Here is a 16,950-nt window from a genome sequence, read left to right as displayed (position 1 = left end):
GGGATGCCTTGTGCAAGCTTCACGGCCGTGGCAGTGATGTTTGTGGAGAATCCGAGGGCTTTAAAAAGGAGTGTGTTTATAATGTGAAAAAAACTCTGCCTGTCACACATGGCAGCTGTTCTCTGTCTCTCTTTTTCTGTCCGTGTGGATGGACGCAGCGTTCGTGTGTCCACGTGTGGGGTGCACAGAAGGTGTGGGTAACTGCTGCTGTCTGTGCCTCCCCCCCATTGGCACTGGAGATTTTTTTCTTCCATCACTGAAGAGGACACTCATGTATGATTGGTAGGTCATCTGGGGGCCATAATAAAGCTCCGCCAGATCTTTCCTCCTCTCTTTAGATTCCAAATCCTCCCCAACTCCCTTCCTGGGAAACTCCTTTGGTGCAGTGCTTCAAGGTGGGTAAAAGGGCAGGAACTGGGCAGGGGTGGTGCTGAGAGGGTGGTGGAACGTGTCTGGGAGTGTCTTCTACTCCTCTTTCAGTTGGAAACTGCCTCTGAAACCTGAGCCAGGAGGTGCTGGTCATACATCTGCAGCAGGGAAAGTTACTGTTATAACCTAGAGGACGAGGAAAGCAATGGAAAAAAGAAAACCTTGATGTGAACGTCACGTAAATCATGAAGCAAGGGTCCTGACTATCTAGCTACATCTAACCACGTCTCTTTTCTGAGATTGTCACGGTGCTTGATTCTGAAAGTCGTTCAGATGATCCAGGAGAAGATGCAGAAAAATAGCTAAAAGGCAGCACTGTCCAGTGGAACTTTCTGTGATGATGGAAACGTTCCATATCTGTGCTGTTCCAACAGTAGTGACCAGTCACTTGGCTATTGAGAGCTTGAAACATGGCTAGTGTGATGGTGGAATAGAACTCTAATTTTAATTAATTCACATTTAAATAACCACCTGTGGCTAGCGGCTATAGTACAGGTCTAGGGCAGAATTGTGCAATAATGGAAATGCTATAACCTCTTCTGTCCCATGTGGTAGCCACTGGCCATTGACTACTGAGCACTTGAAATGTGGTTACTGTGACTGAGGAACTGAATCTTTATTTTCATTTGCTTTTAATGAATTTAAATTTAAATCTGGAAAGCCCTTCATGACTACTGGTTACCATATTGGCAATACAATTTAAAGGCGAGTTTATGATGCAACGTGCTTTGCTGCTCTCAGAACGGTTGCTTTTCTCTTCTCTGTGATGACGTGTTCCACTCCTCTCTCGGTTGAAGAAGAACTACCCTAAAAGCACGTGTGTTCCCCATCACCTTCCTCATCCTTGTCGCCAACTTGTTTCTGGAGCCCATTAGAAAGTCCAGTGCAAAGCTGGTCAAGATCTGCTTCCTACCTGTGAATGTTCTCTCTGTGGACACGTGGACCAAATCTAATCCCCTAAGCGCCTGCACACTGCGCTGGTCTCCTGTCTGCCCAGGGGATTTATTTCTGAGAACACAGCTAAGTTTATTTTCTGAATTCGTAATTCTCCAGGCTCCTGCTTCCTCTCATTGTTTGTTTTAGCCAGTTGTTTTGCTTTTGAAGCTTTATTCCACTGTTTTACCCTTTCCTCCTCCCCAGAGTCTATAATTTAACTGTGTTCATACAATTTGAAGGAGCTATCAGCTTCGGTTGGATTCCTTTTCTGTCCATGACATTGATGACCATCGCCGCAAATATCACCTTCAAGGAGAAACAGAATCACCGTGAAACTCTACATCATTCCTGGCTTTACCAGTCCCGGGGAGTAACACTTGCAAATCATGAGAAAAAGAAACCAGAAGGAGACTCTATTGATCACTTCGAGCTTCAGTGCTTCATTTCACAGTTGAGAAAACTGAGGCCTAAAGAGTAAAAATGCCTACCCGGGGTCACTCAGGTATTAGCAGAACCAGGCCTGGAACCAGGTCTCCTGACCCCAAGTGCTTTTTTAAAATCATATCACACTGCCTCTCCAGAGGTGCTGAACGCCAGAAGAATAAGGTTTACACGAACATTATACAATCGCAAGACAGTGTAATAATGCCGTTAAAAGGGTTATTTAATTTCAAGAGGTCAGATTTCTAAAGGCTCTCTCCTATTGTGTGCCCTCCCTCAGGGCTGCAAGAGGAGCCCCTATTCAGCCTGTTTTGAAACTGCTGCCAGCACAGCCGAGCTCAGTCATGTGTGTGTTGTCTGAGGCCGCTCAGAACTACAATAGCAGATTATGTGGCCCCTTGGCCCACAGACTCAAAAATATTTTCCACCTGACCCTTTATAGAAAATGTTTGCAGAACCCCGACGTAAATTAAAGTGTAGTAATAAGGTGTATTTGTTTCTGATGGGCTGTTGTTAACAAATGACCACCAACTTAGTGGCTTGAAAACAGCATCACTTATTATCTTACAGTTCTGGAAGACAGAAGTCTGAAAATGGGTCTTCCTGGGCTAAAATCATGGTGTCAGTGGGTGGTGTTACTTGTGGCAGCTCTAGGGGAGAGTTGTCTGTTCCCTCGTCTTTTCCAGCTCCTAGAGGCCGCCTGAATTCCTGGTTTATGGTCACTTCCTTCATCTTTGAAGACAGCGGTGCAACGTCTTCAAATCTCCCTCCCTCTCTGCTCCTCTTCTCATATCTTCTTTGTTTCTGGCCCTCCTGCCTCCCTCTGTCAATTATAAAGACGTTTGTTTGTGATTACATTGGGCTCATCCCGATAATCCAGGATAATCTCCTGTCGACTGAAGAAAAACACACCACCTAAAAGTTGCAAGATATGTTTTATTCGAGGACCTTGCTGAGGACTGTCGCCTGGGAGACAGCCTCTCAGATTGCCCTGAGGAACAGTTCCGATCAGGTAAGGGAAGAACCAGGATACATAGGAGTCTTTGCTGAAAACAAAACAAAACATGTAGTTGAACATCAAAAGATTACTGCTAATCCCAAAAACCAGACATCTCAGGTTAATGATTTTAGTGCTTTTCTAGGTATGGGGAGATGCAAGAGTCTGGGCTCATTGAAAGTATTCTTTAGATATGCACCTTGACTATCTAGGGCCAGTACCTTGTTTTTCTCCACCCTAAATCCCCCTCAGGGAGCACGGACGGGGCAGCTGCAGTGGCTGAAGTTTTGATGGCAGGCAACATTCCTTGTTCACTAGAATGGCAGGCAATGTTTTTGTCCACACTCTCATCTCAAGGTTAGTCTGTTTCCGCCTTAATTTGATCTCCCTTATTTTGATTTCCCTTTGCCATGTAATATAACATATTCGTAGGTTCTGCTGATTAGGATGTGGACAACTTTAACACGGTCAAAATTCTGCTCATGACGTGAAGACCAGCGTGGCACTAAGCCTCCCAGAGGGACCTGGTGTTTACAGTGAGTGCCGCAGTGATGTGTTGTCATGCATTTACTTTACATCCTTGAACAGGTCAGTTAAGTCTCAGCTTGGATGCTTCCTTATTACAGTGGAGATAATACTAGCTAATTCCTACAGTTGTTTGACGATTGAATGACTTAAGTAACATTCCTTGGACATGCCTTGGCAGGTAATACTACTCAGTAAATGCCACTGCCCCTTCTCCTGTAGGCTGTGTGGTCGCTCCCGGGTGATGGGTCTTTTTGCAAAGACGTTGACTGCAGCTACACGGCTTTCCTTTCTGGAAGAGAAGGCATTCCCTTGAGTCCTTTGTACTTTCATCCCCAATAGCAGCATGTATCTAGTTGTAGAATGCTAGATTATTATTATTATAAAAATAACGAGTCACTCCCTGACTTTTTTTTAAAACACAATAATCCATGGAGCACTGTTTAACAAATTGTATAAACACATCGGTGGTTTGTTTGTCAAGAGCTGTGCCCCACTCATCTCATTCATTCCATTCAGGGCCATCTGGGTAGGGGAAAACATATGGTGGAGGAACTGAGCTAAGGTCTTCCTCTATATAGTTTCTTTCTGAAGTTTTTGTATTTTCTTTATGGCTGAGGGTCTAGGTACTGAGACACACGTGTATTAAGCCTTTATGACGGACTCCTTTTTTTTTTTTTTATGACGGAGTCTTAATTACACTAATAGGTAGGTCCAGAGATAAAATGGATCGAGTAGGTGAATTCCAGAAAAATCCCCAAGTTTAACCACTTTCAACACTGTCTCATGATAGGATTCTAAATCGGATGGCATCTTTCAGGTATACAGGGTCTGGAGTAAGACTCGCTTCCCCTGGGATCGGTCGTGCCAGAAAAGAGGTTCCATTTGAGCAGAGCCATCCCCAGTCTAGAGAGTGGTTGGGTGGCTTTGCCTCTGGGTGAAGGCTACATAGTTGAAGTTAGGAGAAGAGAGTACTTTTGTTGCTTTAAAGTCAATACAGATACTGAATCCTTGACCTTAAATTCATGAATAAGAAGCAAAGAAATTCCTAAGCTGCTGGGAATATTAGCTACCATTTATTGGTCACTTTCAGTGTACCAAGCCTTATTCTAGTGTTTTGCATTAACTCATGTAATCCTTCCCATACCCCTAAGAAGCAGATACTGCTACTATTATTCCTGTCTGACACAGGAGCAAGTACTACTATTATCCCCATCAGGCAGGGAGAAGTTGAGTAACTTGCCCAAGGATGCACAGCTAGTAGGAGATAAAGGTTTCTAAGCCAGGTAGGGAGTCCCTGGAGGGCCTGAGGGAATTCAGGTCTTCTCTCTTCTTTATCTTCTCCCCAGGGCCGGGCAGTTCTAGAAGAGTAAAGCAGTCTTGCCAATAGAAAGAATAGAAGAAACAGGATGAGGACTAGTACAGGTTAGATCCAGAATTTTCTAGCATGTTTATGAATGGAAACCATAAAACCAATGTCAATTCTGTTATTTTCATTTCTTCCAGATTTCCCACTTCTCTTTGTTATCGTTCTTCCCGATAAGTTTCTCTTTACTGTTATTTGAAAGTTATGGTAAGAACAAGCTTCTCTTTCTCAGCATTCTTTCCTTTAACAATGGGACCCTGTCAGCCTTTTTGTCCTGCTGCCTCCTTATCTTTCTCAGAGAAATTTAAATTCCATATTAGCCACCAAACTTATGCTTTGTCAATGCTTTTAAGAAAGAACTGGAAAGCAAGATACAACTCAATTCAAACATCCAACTTCTTGGCTTTATACCCATAGGATCTTTATACCCATAGGATCTCGGCTTGGCTTTATACAACCATAGCTGTTTGTGTATAGATAATGCATCTTGCTAGCAGCTCATTTTACCTCAGAGCTGCAGAGCACCTAAACGCTGAGGCAAAACCAAAGAAGGACTGCTACCTACGTGCACCAAGGTTATACATAATCAAAACAGTATGTTCGTTGTTACGAGTGGGGTGTTTTTAAACAATTCGTGAAACAATGTTCTGTAGATTATTACAAAAAAAGAATCAGGGAGTAGAGAGTGATATAATGTGTCCCAGAATACTGGTGAAAAAGAAATGTGGAGTCATGTGTGGGAAGCACAGAAGGAACTTAAAAGAATACAAGAAGGTTAAGAACAAAAACTAGACTGACAAGAAGGATATTAGCAATGCGACTGTTTGTTGGGTAAATAGGCAGATTAGAATGAGAGATCTGATTGCTGCTGAGTCCCCTAGGGAGTAGTTCTTTTAACATTTAATAACCATTTATTGAGCACCTACTGAACGCCTTCAGGGGTCCAAGTGCTGGTGGTACAGTGGCAAACAAAGTAGATGCTTTCTTATCAACTTTCTATTTTAGTGCAGGAGCCAGCCAAAAACTCAGTGAGTATATAATATGCAAGGTGGTGATGCGTGCAGAGTAAAAGGAAAGAGAGAGGGGTGAGAGGGAGAGTTCTATCTGATATAGAATAATAGAAGAAAGCCTGCCTGAGAAGGTGACATTTGAGTTGAGACCTGAAGGAAGCTAGGAACTGAGCTACACAGATATCTGGGGCAAAGAGCATTCCAGGCAGAGGGAAGAGCAGGTGCAAAGGCCCTGAGGTAGGAGTGCACTTGCGGGTATACAAAGACAAACAAGGAAGCCAGGAAGAGAGTAGAGGAAGAGGAAGTGGGGCTAAGTGGAGATTATGTTAGTGCCTGTAAGCCATCTAAGGACTCTGGTTTTTGGAACACAGGAGTGGCACGATCTGGCTTAGATTTTTAGAAGGATCACTTTCGCTCAGTGTGAAGCCAGACTCTGGGGAGGGAAAGACTATGTAGTATGAAAACTCTCTTCCAGATCTGCAAAGTATCAGTAAGACTCACTGTTCTCAACTATCTTAATGGAAGACTTTATTCAGGTAAAAGAAACAAAGCGTTTGGCATGATCTTTAAAAGACCCAAGGGGAGGGGGGATGTATTGGGCAAATATAAACAACATTGCATTCAAAAGGTGCAGTTGAGACATGATTTCATTCTAGCATCTGCAATAGCCAAGTCATCATAGCACAATCAGAGCCAGCTGGGACCACGGAAGATGACTCCACATCCTGTTGATGCGCTACTTGGCACAGTGTGGATGGAAGCCAATGAGGATGGGAGGGATGGAGGCCCCGTGACTGCTGCCAACCTTTGTTCAAAGCCAGTGGAAACTCTTGATTCAGCTCAACCCTTTTCTGTGGCTAGCAAGGGGGAAGAACTTAAAGGGAAGATGCTGAGGTTGCCATGATAAGTGTGGGCCTCCAACGTCCCACTGGAGCCAGTACTGAGACTTTTCCAGTTCCTTTCTAAAGTGGTAGGTCTTTTTGCTGGTAATGCTAGCTAGCACTTCTTCAGCATTTATGTGCCGGGTACCATGCTAAATTACCATATTCATTGTCTTATTAATTTGTTTTCACAACAGCTCAAGGTAGAAGGTAAATACCATTACTGTCATCCACATTTTATAGAACTGGGATCTGAAGTTTAGAGACTTTCATAAGAACTGGGATTCAAAGCCAGATCATCAGACTCCTGTCTGTACATTGAAACAATAACACACTGTCTCTCAGTGTTACTTGCCAATGCCTCACATGAGGAATGGCCTAACTGATGGCTAAGTTTATTCTAATTGGTTTCCCTTTAATAGATGTTGGCATGGTTTTGCATCACATGAGGTCTGCACATTCTCAGTACAGCTAATAAATAGCAAGGTATTAGGTTGAGGTGAGAAAATGCTTATTGCCAATATGCAAGGCCTACTTTTAGCAAACCTAGTAACATGAAACAATAGACTTACAAAACAGGCACTAGAGGGCCATGCTTGGCTGTAAACTTTTTCATTGCTTTGCCAAAGGATTTGCCAGAGGGTTCCTTTAAATAGTGGGCTCAGTAACATTTATTCAAGGGATCAGGGCTTCTGACAAATATAACTGCATGATTATCAGTGTGGAGATAGTTAATGGTTGTTGGTAAAATGGTTCATCTGGGGTAAAAAAGCATCTGAAATGGTTCCTCTAGTGCTGACAATCAAGCATCACAGTTTCAAAGTGAAAGTTTCCTATTGAACTGTTTTACAAGTTGGTAGCTTTTAACCAGGACTGAAAGGCATGCTTGCTACACACTAGCAGAGAAGTGCTGTGCGTTCACCATCAGGTTTTAGGTCCATATTACTTTCATACTATGGGGGCTTTTTCTCTAGTCTTGCCGTTCATAAAAATGGGTAGGTATTCTAGTGGTAAATGCTCTGTAGATGATAATTTATTAATAAACTGGCTGGAGAAAGAAAGAGATGGAAATGGTAGGTTGTTTCTTTGTTCTTTCATCCTGACTACACAGTTCAATTCATCCATTCTTTGGGGTCTAGGAACAGATTCGTGGTGGAAACCAGAGTAGGTGAAGGCAGTGAGTTACACTGCTTCTCTCAAAGGTGGGAGAGTAGACTAAACCCCACCCTAGGCACCTGGGTTCTGTGTCAACCTATGTGGGCTGCACGAGCTAGGAAACAATCTTTGGGGCTGCAAGAGAAAAAGGGGGAATCACCTTCAGAATTCACAGCCACAGGTCTTCATCGAGAATTGTGGGATTAGCAAATTTACCCTTCTGCACTAAAGCTGAAGGCAGTGGATGGAGAGGCGAGCTTGGTGGATAGTCTGGAACCTTGTTTCTGGAAGACTATCAAACATATCATTTAATTCTGAAGAGAAACCAACAATGTAAGTTCAGATGAAGCAAGCACCATATAAGATCAGATATGGTTTCCATTCCAGCCCCAAACAAGAATCTCCCCACCTGTGGTCCTGTTGGTTACCAAGGATCTGATATTGGCTTACTAATATTTGTGATGAACTCTGTGTTCACGTTTTCCCTGTTCAATCACTTGCTCAATATTTTTCCTTAATGGGAGTCGATGTGCTGAAACTCTTTCCAGAGGGCTTTCCCCCTCTAGGTAACTGTGAATTCTTTTTCTTCCTCCCCTTTTTTAATTGTTGATTTTTACTGTTTATAAGCATTTTCACAAATATTTTGAAGGATTAATTAAAATTAAAACCAGTACTTGTTCCCACCTTGATGTTAAAAGAAAAAAAGAGAGAGAGAAAGAGAGGAACAAGAAAATCACTTCTTCCCTGCACTTAGTCTATATTTTGGGCAAACCTTTCATCTTTTCAGTTGAATTAGAAACAACAACTAGATGCATGAAGGATTATAGGAGTGAGAACTATAAAGAATTTTAAACATCTTAAAAGCTTCAGCAATTCAAATTATCAATAGTTCCAGTGTATCTTATTTGGAGTCAATACGTTAATAGTACAATCTGGTAATTTTTGCTTATTAACTTTAGGAAAAAAACCCTTCATTTTAATGACGTCTCTATCAAGAAACAGTAATAATCTATGCTAAATAACCATATATTCAAAGACATACTAATACTAATTTTATTGAAAAGAGCTATTTATGCTGATTGACTTACGTGTGAGAGAGCCTTTAGCCCCATCTGGGAAGTTTGTATTTTGGCTACAAATATCTTTCCAGGGCTGTAAACTGACAAGTTGGTTGTAGATTTTCTTTTTTTAATTAAAAAAGAAGAAAAATGCAAGCAAGCCAGCATTTCCCTGAAACTTAGATCTGCCAGTGGAAGTGACTGTGGTCCCACCGTTCTTGTGTTTACTTTCCCTCCCCGTGGTCAAGGTACCATGCTGTTGCACGATAGTTTTTTACTGTGCGTTGTATTTCAGTTCTAGAGGCCCAAGCTCCAGTGAGTAAGTTGGGTGAGTTTAAGAGCAATTCTGAAGCAGAACTATCTGCACGGTTTAGTAGCTACTGTGAGTATATCATACATGAGAGTTAATACACTGTGAAGATACGTCCAATCCTTTCCAGCCACTTACATATGCTTTTTCCCCGAACAGAGTCTGCATTATGATTACTCTATCCATAAATCAAACGGCCCATTTAAAAGAGATTAAATGGAGGAAAAATTATTTCAAGCTTTGTTTGCCAGTGATTTTACTTATGCTAGTTCCCAAATCTTATGAGTAAACTGGGTTATTTTCAAGGAAACTGCTTCACCAATCAGTATATGCAAAGCATCTTGTGCAGAAGTGAGGTCCCTCCCGAAAGAAATTTTCAGGAATTTATTTCTATTTAGGAACAAAAGCTTAAGTTATGAGACGCTCTAACATCGTGTGTGTGTGTGTGTGTGTGTGTGTTTTGCCATAAAAAACAGCATTGTAGCGAATGTTCAAATACACAATGGCACTGCAGGCAGACTTTTGCTAGGATTTTCTGTGACAATGGGGTAGAGTCTAAATGCAGCATGAGCAACACCGACCCAGCTCCAGGGAAACGGCTGCACATCATTTAAGAGAAAAGTGGTCTTTGCTTTCAGAAAGTTAATCTAGCCTGGAAATCTAAACTACAAGGGTCCCAGCACTTCATGTTTTTCATTCATTGTTCCTGTGTATCTTGGTAATGATGAATTACTAACATGCTCTTTTAGTTTTATTCCTAAACTCAGTCTCCAGAGTCTAAAGGGATCTTGTATCATTTCTAATAGCAAATCCATTCAAATCTATGTGTTAAGATGAGTAAATCACAGTTCTTGCCAAAAAGTCTAACAGTACTGATAACTACATGATATGATGTCATTATGTGTAAAGGCCATGAGATCTGTAAACATTTTGAGGTGAGGAGGGAATTCACTTTATTCCACAACTTTCAACACTTTTATACTTCAGTGTAAGATGTTTATTTTCTTTTACGTACATGTAAGTTAAATCCCGTGTAAGGAGGCAGAGCCCAGCGGTGGGTGGGGGGGGGGGGAGGAGAGGGTGAAGGCACAGAGGCCGGAAGAAGGGGAGCAGTGGGTTCCTCCTCTGGGAAATTGTGCTTTACTGTCCAGGAATTCTGGGAATTTTCTCAAGCTTCTGGGCTGCCCTGAGAAAGCAGCTTGACCTTTGTGTGGCCAGTCAGTTTTGGAGATGAGATTCCAGCCTAGTGACTCCCTACTTGTAAAAAGGGGCTCTGAATGTTTCCTTTCTAGTTTTTGTCTCTGTATTTCCTCTGTCATAAAAGTATCATCTGGGGCTTCCCTGGTGGTGCAGTGGTTACGAATCCGCCTGCCAATGCAGGGGACATGGGTTCGAGCCCTGGTCTGGGAAGATCCCACATGTCGTGGAGCAACTAAGCCCATGTGCCACAGCTACTGAGCCTGCGCTCTAGAGCCTGTGAGCCGCAACTACTGAGCCCGTGTGCTGCAACTACTGAAGCCTGCGCACCTAGAGCCCGTGCTCCGCAACAAGAGAAGCCATGACAATGCACCGCAATGAAGAGTAGCCCCCGCTCGCCGCAACTAGAGAAAGCCCGCGCGCAGCAACAAAGACCCAACGAAGTCAAAAAAAAAAAAAAAAAATCATCTGGAAGCCTTTATAAACGAACCTTTCAGTGTTTTTTGAAGTATGTAAAATACAAGCAAATTAGAGCGGTATAATATCTTTAAAACTATTACAATTATTTTCTTTTCTAGATGCAAACATTTAATGCTGATCCTAGGGTTTGGGATCGGAGCCTGCTTTGAGCTGGCGGTGAGAGGCGGCTGGGCCGAGCGAACCGGGGACGCTCCCATGGCCCAGTTCGCATTCGAGGGTGACCTGCAGGTCCCGCCGGCTACACCCATCCCCAACGCAGCCCCTGCGCGCTGGCAGCGCAAAGCGAAGGAAGCCTCGGGCCGGCCCCCTCGCCTAAGCGGGCAGCCAACCGATCCCACAGTGCCGGGAGGACCCCGGGGCCGAACGCCCGGCAAATCCAGCTCCAAGATTCAGACCACTCCCAGCAAACCTGGCGGCGATCGCTATATCCCCCGTCACAGTGCTTCCCAGATGGAGGTCGCTAGCTCCCTCCCTCCCGAGGAGAACCAGCCCGAAGACAGTCAGACGCCCACCAAGAAGGAACATCAGAAAGCATGGGCTTTGAACCTGAACGGTTCTGATGTGGAGGAAGCCAAGATCCTTCGGCTCAGTGGAAAACCACAAAATGCCCCAGAGGGTGACCAGAACAGACTGAAAGTACTCTAGAGCCAGAAGGCCACGCCCAGCTCCAGCAGGAAGACCAGCCGTTACGTTCCTTCCCGGCCAGACAGGATCCTGGACGCCCCTGCAATCCGGAATGACTACTACCTGAACCTTGTGGATTGGAGCTCTGGGAATGTACTGGCTGTGGCTTTGGACAACAGTGTGTACTTGTGGAGCGCTAGCTCTGGTGACATCCTGCAGCTGCTGCAAATGGAGCAGCCTGGGGACTATACATCTTCTGTGGCCTGGATGAAGGAGGGCAGCTACCCGGCTGTGGGTACCAGCAGCGCTGAGGTGCAGCTATGGGATGTGCAACAGCAGAAACGGCTTCGAAACATGACCATTCTGCCCCAGTGGGCTCCCTCGGTTGGAATAGCTATATCCTGTGTAGTGGCTCACGCTCTGGCCACGTCCCACACCATGATGTTCGGGTAGCAGAACACCATGTGGCCACACTGAGTGGCCACAGCCAGGAAGTGTGTGCTCTGCGCTGGGCCCCAGAGGGACGACATTTAGCCAGTGGCGGCAACGATAACTTGTCAACATGTGGCCTGGTGTTCCTGGAGAGGGTGGCTGGGTTCCTCTGCAGACATTCACCCAGCATCAAGAGGCTGTCAAGGCTGTAGCTTGGTGTCCCTGGCAGCCCAATGTCCTGGCAACTGGAGGGGGCACAAGTGATCGACACATTCGTATCTGTAACGTCTGCTCTGGGGCCTGTCTGAGTGCTGTGGATGCCCATTCCCAGGTGCGCTCCATCCTCTGGTCTCCCCACTACAAGGAGCTCATCTCAGGCCATGGTTTTGCCCAGAACCAGCTGGTTATTTGGAAGTACCCAACCATGGCCAAGGTGGCTGAGCTGAAAGGTCACACAGCCCAGGTCCTTAGTCTGACCATGAGCCCAGATGGGGCTACAGTGGCATCAGCAGCAGCAGCAGAGACCCTGCGGCTGTGGCGCTGCTTTGAGTTGGACCCTGCCTGGCAGCGGGAGCGAGAGATGGTCAGCACAGCCCAAAGCAGCCTCATCCACCAAGGCATCTGTTAAGGACCAACTCACCTCAGTTTTTTGTGCTATTTTTTTTTTTTTTTTTTTTTTTACTTTTCTAATAAAGTCACGTCTCCCTCTTAAAAAAAAAAAAAAATGATCCTAGTATGTGACCTTGCCTTGAATGTTCAGTATCCTAAAAATTAATTTGCCATTTGTCTTATAAATGATTTTCAAAAATTGTGTGCATTATGGTATGCTTGAATACATTACCAAATTTAACTGTATTTCTTTCCTGTCATTCATTGTTTAGAAGAAACAACATACTCACAAAACAGTTCATGGAATATAAAAAGCCAAAATTCTTGTGACATTAAATACTGAAGCTTTGTATTAATTACTCCAATATATATCTTTCTATGATTATAGTTTACAATATCCCTGAGCATATGAACTACGACAGACTTATTTATCCCCAATTCTAACCATATTTCCAGACCTAGGCAGGCACTTAGCATGTGTTCAATAAGTGTTTGTTTAGGGAATTAATGTAAGCCTGAAAGAAAAGGCATTGAAGTGCACATGTTTGTTATAGACTGAAAGTTTATGTCCCCCCCCCCCAAATTCATATGTTGAAATCTTAATTTAAAAAGTGGGGCTTTTGAGAGGTGATTAGGTCAGGATGCTGGAACCCTCATGAATGGGATTAGCAGCCTTATAAAAGAGACCCAGAGTACAAGAATGTACACTCTTGTGCTTTTGAAAAGGATACATAATTTAAATAGCAGAGATAAACTCATTGCCAGAAGAATGAAGTGAATTTGGAAGTGGATCCTTCCCTAATGGAATCTGAGATGAGACCTCAGCTCTGGCAGAAACTATGATTGCAGCCTTTTGAGACCCTAAGCAGAGGACCCACTGAAGCCATGCCAGACTCCTCCCACAGAAGCTGGGATTGGAACCAAGATGGCGGAGTAGAAGGAGGTGCTCTCACTCCCTCTTGCAAGAACACCAGAATCACTACTAGCTGCTGGACAATCATCGACAGGAAGACACTGGAACTCACCAAAAAAGATACCCCACATCCAAAGACAAAGGAGAAGCCACAATGAGACGGTAGGAGGGGCGCAATCACAGTAAAATCAAATCCCATAAACGCTGGGTGGGTGACTCACAAACTGGAGAACACTTGTACCACAGAAGTCCACCCACTGGAGTGAAGGTTCTGAGCCCGTCAGGCTTCCCAACCTGGGGGTCCAGCAATGGGAGGAGGAATTCCTAGAGAATCAGACTTTGAAGGCTACTGGGATTTGATTGCAGGACTTCAACAGAACTGGGGGAAACAGAGACTCCACTCTTGGAGGACACACACAAAGTAGTGTGTGCATCGGGACCCAGGGGAAGGAGCAGTGACCACAGGGGAGACTGAACCAGACCTACATCCTGGTTTTGGGGGTGTCTCCTGTAGAGGCAGGGTGTGGCTGTGGCTCACCGTGGGGACGAGGACACTGGCAGCAGAAGTTCTGGGAAGTACTCCTTGGCGTGAGCCCTCCCAGAGTCCGCCATTAGCCCCACCAAAGAGCCCAGGTAGGCGCCAGTGTTGGGTTGCCTCAGGCCAAACAACCAACAGGGAGGGAACCCAGCCCCACCCATCAGCAGTCAAGCGGATTAAAGTTTTACTGAGCTCTGCCCACCAGAGCAACAGTCAGCTACACCCACCACCAGTCCCTCCCATCAGAAAACTTGCATAAGCCTCTTAGATAGCCTCATCCACCAGAGGGCAAACAGCAGAAGCAAGAAGAACTACAATCCTGCAGCCTGTGGAACAAAAACCACATTCACAGAAAGATAGACAAGATGAAAAGGCAGAGGGCTATGTACCAGATGAAGGAACAAGATAAAACCTCAAAAAAACAACTAAATGAAGTGGAGATAGGCAACCTTCCAGAAAAAGAATTCAGAATAATGATAGTGAAGATGATCCAGGACCTCGGAAAAAGAATGGAGGCAAAGATCGAGAAGATGCAAGAAATGTTTAACAAAGACCTAGAAGAATTGAAGAACAAACAAACAGAGATGAACAATTCAATAACTGAAATGAAAACTACACTAGAAGGAATCAATAGCAGAATAACTGAGGCAGAAGAACGGATAAGTGACCTGGAAGACAGAATGGTGGAATTCACTGCTGCAGAACAGAATAAAGAAAAAAGAATGAAAAGAAGTGAAGATGGCCTAAGAGACCTCTGGGACAACATTAAACGCAACAACATTAGCATTATAGGGGTCCCAGAAGGAGAAGAGAGAGAAAGGACCGGAGAAAATATTTGAAGAGATTATAGTCGAAAACTTCCCTAACATGGGAAAGGAAATAGCCACCCAAGTCCAGGAAGCACAGAGAGTCCCAGGCAGGATAAACCCAAGGAGAAACACACTGAGACACATAGTAATCAAACTGGCAAAAATTAAGGACAAAGAAAAATTATTAAAAGCAGCAAGGGAAAAATGACAAATAACATACAAGGGAAGTCCCATAAGGTTAACAGCTGATTTCTCAGCAGAAACTCTACAAGCCAGAAGGGAGTGGCATGATATACTTAAAGTGATGAAAGGGAAGAACCTACAAACAAGATTACTCTACCCAGCAAGGATCTCATTCAGATTCAGCAGAGAAATCAAAAGCTTTACAGACAAGCAAAAGCTAAGAGAATTCAGCACCACCAAACCAGCTCTACAACAAATGCTAAAGGAACTTCTCTAAGTGGGAAACACAAGAGAAGAAAAGGACCTACAAAAACAAACCCAAAACAATTAAGAAAATGGTCATAGGAACATATATATCAATAATTACCTTAAATGTGAATGGATTAAATGCTCCCACCAAAAGACACAGGCTTGCTGAATGGATACAAAAACAAGACCCATATATATGCTGTCTACAAGAGACCCACTTCAGACCTAAGGACACATTCAGACTGAAAGTGAGGGGATGGAAAAAGATATTCCATGCGAATGGAAATCAAAAGAAAGCTGGAGTAGCAATGCTCATATCAGATAAAATAGACTTTAAAATAAAGAATGTTACAAGAGACAAGGAAGGACACTACAAAATGATCAAAGGATCAATCCAAGAAGAAGATATAACAACTATAAATATACATGCACCCAACATAGGAGCACCTCAATACATAAGGCAACTGCTAACAGCTATAAAAGAGGTAATCGACAGTAACACAATAATAGTGGGGGACTTTAACACCTCACTTACACCAATGGACAGATCATTCAAACAGAAAATTAATAAGGAAACACAAGCTTTAAATGACACAATAGACCAGATAGATTTAATTGATATTTATAAGACATTCCATCCAAAAACAGCAGATTACACTTTCTTCTCAAGTGCGCATGGAACATTCTCAAGGATAGATCACATCTTGGGTCACAAATCAAGTCTCAGTAAATTTAAGAAAACTGAAATCATATCAAGCATCTTTTCTGACCACAACACTATGAGATTAGAAATCAGTTACAGGGAAAAAACCGTAAAAAACACAAACACATGGAGGCTAGACAATATGTTACTAAATAACCAAGAGATCACTGAAGAAATCAAAGAGGAAATCAAAAAATACCTATAGACAAATGACAATGAAAACACGATGATCCAAAACCTATGGGATGCAGCAAAAGCAGTTCTAAGAGGGAAGTTTATAGCAATACAAGCCTACCTCAAGAAACAAGAAAAATCTCAAATAAACAATCTAACCCTAGACCTAAAGGAACTAGAGAAAGAAGAACAAACAAAACCCAAAGTTAGTAGAAGGAAAGAAATCATAAAGATCAGAGCAGAAATAAATGAAACAGAAGCAAAGAAAACAATAGCAAAGGTCAATAAAACTAAAAGCTGGTTCTTTGAGAAGATAAACAAAATTGATAAGCCATTAGCCAGACTCATCAAGAAAACGAGGGAGAGGACTCAAATCAATAAAATTAGAAACGAAAAAGGAGAAGTTACAACAGACACTGCAGAAATACAAAGCATCCTAAGAGACTACTACAAGCACCTCCATGCCAATAAAATGGACAACCTGGAAGAAATGGACGAATTCTTAGAAAGGTGTAAACTTCCAAGACTGAACCAGGAAGAAATAGAAAATATGAAGAAACCAATCACAAGTAATGAAATTGAAACTGTGATTAAAAACCTTCCAACAAACAAAAGTCCAGGACCAGATGGCTTCACAGGTGAATTCTATCAAACATTTAGAGAAGAGCTAACACCCATCCTTCTCAAACTCTTCCAAAAAATTGCAGAGGAAGGAACACTCCCAAACTCATTCTATGAGGCCACCATCACCCTGATACCAAAACCAGACAAAGATACTACAAAAAAAGAAAATTACAGACCAATATCACTGATGAATATAGATGCAAAAATCCTCAACAAAATACTAGCAAACAGAGTCCAACAACACATTAAAAGGATCCTACACCATGATCAAGTGGGATTTATCCCAAGGATGCAAGGATTCTTCAAT

The 16,950-nt window shown here is 43.2% G+C and overlaps 1 long non-coding RNA gene and 1 pseudogene across 2 annotated transcripts in view; one reads left to right on the top strand and one right to left on the bottom strand.

Annotated features, from left to right (window-relative positions):
- LOC309656906 overlaps positions 1-16,950 on the bottom strand; it is an 88,467-nt gene that overhangs the window by 5,811 nt on the left and 65,706 nt on the right. The gene's annotated exons all lie outside the window — the stretch shown is intronic.
- LOC309658048 (cell division cycle protein 20 homolog pseudogene) lies at positions 10,274-13,570 on the top strand (annotated as a pseudogene). Its single transcript has one exon. The product of its transcript is annotated as a cell division cycle protein 20 homolog pseudogene (transcript).

This window comes from Balaenoptera physalus, assembly GCF_965194825.1.
Source record: "Balaenoptera physalus genome assembly, chromosome: 3".
Classification (NCBI taxonomy): Eukaryota; Metazoa; Chordata; class Mammalia; order Artiodactyla; family Balaenopteridae; genus Balaenoptera; species Balaenoptera physalus.
Note: the sequence above shows the minus strand (reverse complement) of the source record. Positions and strands in the feature narration are given on the sequence as shown.